The sequence below is a fragment of the Rutidosis leptorrhynchoides genome, chromosome 7, assembly GCF_046630445.1.
Source record: "Rutidosis leptorrhynchoides isolate AG116_Rl617_1_P2 chromosome 7, CSIRO_AGI_Rlap_v1, whole genome shotgun sequence".
Taxonomy (NCBI): Eukaryota; Viridiplantae; Streptophyta; class Magnoliopsida; order Asterales; family Asteraceae; genus Rutidosis; species Rutidosis leptorrhynchoides.
Window position 1 is genome coordinate 68,827,138 of NC_092339.1, and position 6,422 is coordinate 68,833,559.

Consider the following 6,422-nt stretch of genomic DNA (forward strand, 5'->3'; position numbering starts at 1 on the left):
TGTTATTCTGAGAAAATGATTTTTATTATGAACATGAAACTAAATCCAAAAATTATGGTTAAACTCAAAGTGGAAGTATGTTTTCTAAAATGGTCATCTAGACGTCGTTCTTTCGACTGAAATGACTACCTTTACAAAAACGACTTGTAACTTATTTTTCCGACTATAAACCTATACTTTTTATGTTTAGATTCATAAAATAGAGTTCAATATGAAACCATAGCAATTTGATTCACTCAAAACGGATTTAAAATGAAGAAGTTATGGGTAAAACAAGATTGGATAATTTTTCTCATTTTAGCTACGTGAAAATTGGTAACAAATCTATTCCAACTATAACTTAATCAACTTGTATTATATATTATGTAATCTTGAGATACCATAGACACGTATACAATGTTTCGACCTATCATGTCGACACATCTATATATATTTCGGAACAACCATAGACACTCTATATGTGAATGTTGGAGTTAGCTATACAGGGTTGAGGTTGATTCCAAAATATATATAGTTTGAGTTGTGATCAATACTGAGATACGTATACACTGGGTCGTGGATTGATTCAAGATAATATTTATCGATTTATTTCTGTACATCTAACTGTGGACAACTAGTTGTAGGTTATTAACGAGGACAGCTGACTTAATAAATTTAAAACATCAAAATATATTAAAAGTGTTGTAAATATATTTTGAACATACTTTGATATATATGTATATATTGTTATAGGTTCGTGAATCAACCAGTGGCCAAGTCTTACTTCCCGACGAAGTAAAAATCTGTGAAAGTGAGTTATAGTCCCACTTTTTAAATCTAATATTTTTGGGATGAGAATACATGCAGGTTTTATAAATGATTTACAAAATAGACACAAGTACGTGAAACTACATTCTATGGTTGAATTATCGAAATCGAATATGCCCCTTTTTATTAAGTCTGGTAATCTAAGAATTAGGGAACAGACACCCTAATTGACGCGAATCCTAAAGATAGATCTATTGGGCCTAACAAACCCCATCCAAAGTACCGGATGCTTTAGTACTTCGAAATTTATATCATATCCGAAGGGTGTCCCGGAATGATGGGGATATTCTTATATATGCATCTTGTTAATGTCGGTTACCAGGTGTTCACCATATGAATGATTTTTATCTCTATGTATGGGATGTGTATTGAAATATGAAATCTTGTGGTCTATTATTATTATGATTTGATATATATAGGTTAAACCTATAACTCACCAACATTTTTGTTGACGTTTTAAGCATGTTTATTCTCAGGTGATTATTAAGAACTTCCGCTGTCGCATACTTAAATAAGGATAAGATTTGGAGTCCATGCTTGTATGATATTGTGTAAAAACTGCATTCAAGAAACTTATTTTGTTGTAACATATTTGTATTGTAAACCATTATGTAATGGTCGTGTGTAAACAGGATATTTTAGATTATCATTATTTGATAATCTACGTAAAGCTTTTTAAACCTTTATTGATGAAATAAAGGTTATGGTTTGTTTTAAAATGAATGCAGTCTTTGAAAAACGTCTCATATAGAGGTCAAAACCTCGCAACGAAATCAATTAATATGGAACGTTTTTAATCAATAAGAACGGGACATTTCAGTTGGTATCAGAGCGTTGGTCTTAGAGAACCAGAAAATTTGCATTAGTGTGTCTTATCGAGTTTGTTAGGATGCATTAGTGAGTCTGGACTTCGACCGTGTTTTCTTTAAAAATGATTGCTTAAACATTTTTGTTGGAAACTATATATTTTTAACATATGAATATTATGTGATATATTAATCTCTTAACGTGCTTGATATTATGTGATAGATGTCTACCTCTAGAACAAGTCCCATTGACTCACCTAATAATAATGAAGAGTCAAATGTAAATTGGAATGATTCGTGGACTGATTCACAAGTTCCCGAAGAGGAACCGGAAGAGGAGTCGGAACCGGAAGAAGAATCGGAACCGGAAGAAGAATCGGAACCGGAAGAAGAAATAGAACTGGTGGGGGAAATAATAAAACGGTTAGGTAAAAGAGAATCCTCAACCAACCGACCAAGGTTAATTATGGTCAATGGTGTTTCCGCCAAGGAAGCAAAATATTGGGAGGATTACCAATTCTCCGATGAATCGGATTCCGATGATGTTATAGAAATTACCCCAACTGAATTTAAAAAGGCAGAAGAAAATAATAAGGGAAAGGGCATAAAAATAGAGAAATCTAATTCCAACCCCGATGAACTTTATATGTATCGTCAACCCCCGAAGTCCTTAAGTTGTAACAATGACCCGGGAACCTCTAAACCACCAGGTTTTTCTAAACCAATGTGGAAAATTACGGCTCGTATTAGGGGAACATCATATATCCCTAGAAACTTGGCAAAACGAACCAAAACCGAAGAAGAAGAAACAAGCGAGTCGGAATAAGATAGTTGTATTCGTGTGGTGTAATATATGTAATATAGTGTGCTTATGCTTTATGATATATGTAAAAATTGCTTGTATTAATAAGTATTTTTTTTTATGAATCTAACTCTTGTATATTTTACAGTATAAAAACACAAAATGGATAGACAACCCAATATTTTAAGAGACCTACCCGGAGACATGATTGATGAAATCTTGTCTAGAGTCGGTCAGAATTCCTCGGCACAACTATTTAAGGCGAGATCAGTTTGTAAGACATTCGAAGAACGTTCCAAGAATGTCTTGGTTTATAAGAGACTTTTGTTTGAAAGATGGGGGATATCACATTGGGAAACCCATAAGTTACGATGTGTTTACTTTGACGCATATATTGCGGAGAACCCAAATGCTATTTTACGCAACGGGTTAAGAAATTATTTTGACTCAATATATCCGAATATTGGACTTCGTGATTTAGAAAAAGCGGCTAACATGCAACATAAAGAAGCATGTTATGCTTACGGATTAGTAATGTTCGCTTCTCACCAAAGTGAGAACAAGAACATCGGGCTACAACTATTAAACAAAATGTTTCCACAAGTGACGGAGTCGGTAATTGGGGTAAGAAATGAGGTTTTTAGATTGTTACGGGACTGTTGGACATTACGTAACCCTCGTCCCTTTGACGACGTTACAACACGCTGTCTTATCAACGGCCATAACGGTTATGTTCCACAAGACCAAGGATGGGAAGTAGTCCTAGTAATACCAGAATGCATGACTTGTTTCTGGACGTATGAATTACGTGTCTTTATTGCGTTTGCTGAACGACTTGTGTACTAGCTAGAATTATCTTCACAACCATCTTGTATCAAATTTATTGTGTGCTATATTTCATGCTATATGTAAAATAAGCGGTATTGTAAGTTTGTAAAATATTGTGTAAAAGTTTGAACGCGAAATATTATTATAATCAGTTTTTCATATAGAATTGTAGTAGTTGAATTGTATATTAGCTACTAAGTATGAACTTAACGGGTAGGTACTACCCGAATTTAAATTTATAAAACGCTAATATGAAGAAAAAGCTTTTATAAATGAGTTCATATTATGCTACGAAATACTATTAACTACTCTTAATATTCTGTATGATTAATTTGTTCCATTTGACTATTTTGAAGGAAATGGCACCGACTACTCGACACACCGTGAATATGAATGAAGAGGAATTCCGTACTTTTCTAGCTTCAAACATAGCCGCAGTACAGGCTGCGCTACATACCAACAATAACCTTGGATCTAGCAGTACAGGAAATCGTGTAGGATGCACCTACAAAGAATTCACAGCCTGCAAACCTTTGGAATTTGATGGAACTGAAGGACCAATCGGATTGAAACGGTGGACCGAGAAGGTCGAATCGGTGTTTGCCATAAGTAAGTGTACAGAAGAGGACAAAGTGAAGTACGCTACGCATACCTTCACAGGTTCTGCGTTAACATGGTGGAATACCTATCTAGAGCAAGTGGGACAAGACGATGCGTACGCACTACCGTGGTCAGCATTCAAGCACTTGATGAACGAGAAGTACCGTCCCAGAACCGAGGTCAATAAGCTCAAGACAGAACTTAGAGGGTTACGAGCCCAAGGATTTCATATTACCACGTACGAAAGACGATTCACAGAATTGTGCCTATTGTGTCCGGGAGCGTTCGAAGATGAGGAAGAGAAGATCGACGCGTTTGTGAAAGGATTACCGGAAAGAATTCAAGAAGATATAAGTTCACACGAGCCCGCCTCCATACAACAGGCATGTAGAATGGCTCACAAACTAGTGAACCAGATTGAAGAAAGAATTAAAGAACAGACTGCTGAAGAGGCCAATGTGAAGCAAGTCAAAAGAAAGTGGGAGGAAAACGGTGATAAGAATCACCAATACAACAACAACAGCAATTACAACAATAATCGCAACAATTATCCCAACAATCGCAACATCAATCGCAACTACAACAAACGGCCCAACAACAACAACAACAACAACAACAACTACAACAATCATCCCAACAACAATAATAACCGCAACAACAACAACAATCAGAAGCAGCTATGCCAAAGGTGTGAAAAGTATCACTCGGGGTTCTGCACCAAATTTTGCAACAAGTGTAAAAGAAATGGTCATAGCGCGGCGAAGTGTGAGGTCTACGGACCAGGGGTTAATAGAACGAAAGGAACAAATGGTGTCGGAACGAGTAATGGCGGAGCAAGTAGTGTCGGAGCAAGTTATGCCAATGTAGTTTGTTATAAATGTGGAAAATTGGGCCACATTATTAGAAATTGCCCGAACCAGGAGAACACGAATGGACAAGGCCGCGGAAGAGTTTTCAATATTAATGCGGCAGAGGCACAGGAAGACCCGGAGCTTGTTACGGGTACGTTTCTTATTGACAATAAATCTGCTTACGTTTTATTTGATTCGGGTGCGGATAGAAGCTATATGAGTAGAGATTTTTGTGCTAAATTAAGTTGTCCATTGACGCCTTTGAATAGTAAATTTTTACTCGAATTAGCAAATGGTAAATTAATTTCAGCAGATAATATATGTCGGAATCGAGAAATTAAACTGGTTAGTGAAACATTTAAGATTGATTTGATACCAGTAGAGTTAGGGAGTTTTGATGTGATAATCGGTATGGACTGGTTGAAAGAAGTGAAAGCAGAGATCGTTTGTTACAAAAATGCAATTCGCATTATACGAGAAAAAGGAAAACCCTTAATGGTGTACGGAGAAAAGGGCAACACGAAGCTACATCTTATTAGTAATTTGAAGGCACAAAAACTAATAAGAAAAGGTTGCTATGCTGTTCTAGCACACGTCGAGAAAGTACAAACTGAAGAAAAGAGCATCAATGATGTTCCCATTGCAAAAGAATTTCCCGATGTATTTCCGAAAGAATTACCGGGATTACCCCCACATCGATCCGTTGAATTTCAAATAGATCTTGTACCAGGAGCTGCACCAATAGCTCGTGCTCCATACAGACTCGCACCCAGCGAGATGAAAGAACTGCAAAGCCAATTACAAGAACTTTTAGAGCGTGGTTTCATTCGACCAAGCACATCACCGTGGGGAGCTCCTGTTTTGTTTGTCAAGAAGAAAGATGGTACATTCAGGTTGTGTATCGACTACCGAGAGTTGAACAAACTTACCATCAAGAACCGCTACCCACTACCGAGAATCGACGACTTATTTGATCAACTACAAGGCTCGTCTGTTTATTCAAAGATTGACTTACGTTCCGGGTATCATCAAATGCGGGTGAAAGAAGATGATATTCCAAAGACTGCTTTCAGAACACGTTACGGTCATTACGAGTTTATGGTCATGCCGTTTGGTTTAACTAATGCACCAGCTGTGTTCATGGACCTTATGAACCGAGTGTGTGGACCATACCTTGACAAGTTTGTCATTGTTTTCATTGATGACATACTTATTTACTCAAAGAATGACCAAGAACACGGTGAACATTTGAGAAAGGTGTTAGAAGTATTGAGGAAGGAAGAATTGTACACTAAATTTTCAAAGTGTGCATTTTGGTTGGAAGAAGTTCAATTCCTCGGTCACATAGTGAACAAAGAAGGTATTAAGGTGGATCCGGCAAAGATAGAAACTGTTGAAAAGTGGGAAACCCCGAAAACTCCAAAACACATACGCCAGTTTTTAGGACTAGCTGGTTACTACAGAAGGTTCATCCAAGACTTTTCCAGAATAGCAAAACCCTTGACTGCATTAACTCATAAAGGGAAGAAATTTGAATGGAATGATGAACAAGAGAAAGCGTTTCAGTTATTGAAGAAAAAGCTAACTACGGCACCTATATTGTCATTGCCTGAAGGGAATGATGATTTTGTGATTTATTGTGATGCATCAAAGCAAGGTCTCGGTTGTGTATTAATGCAATGAACGAAGGTGATTGCTTATGCGTCTAGACAATTGAAGATTCACGAA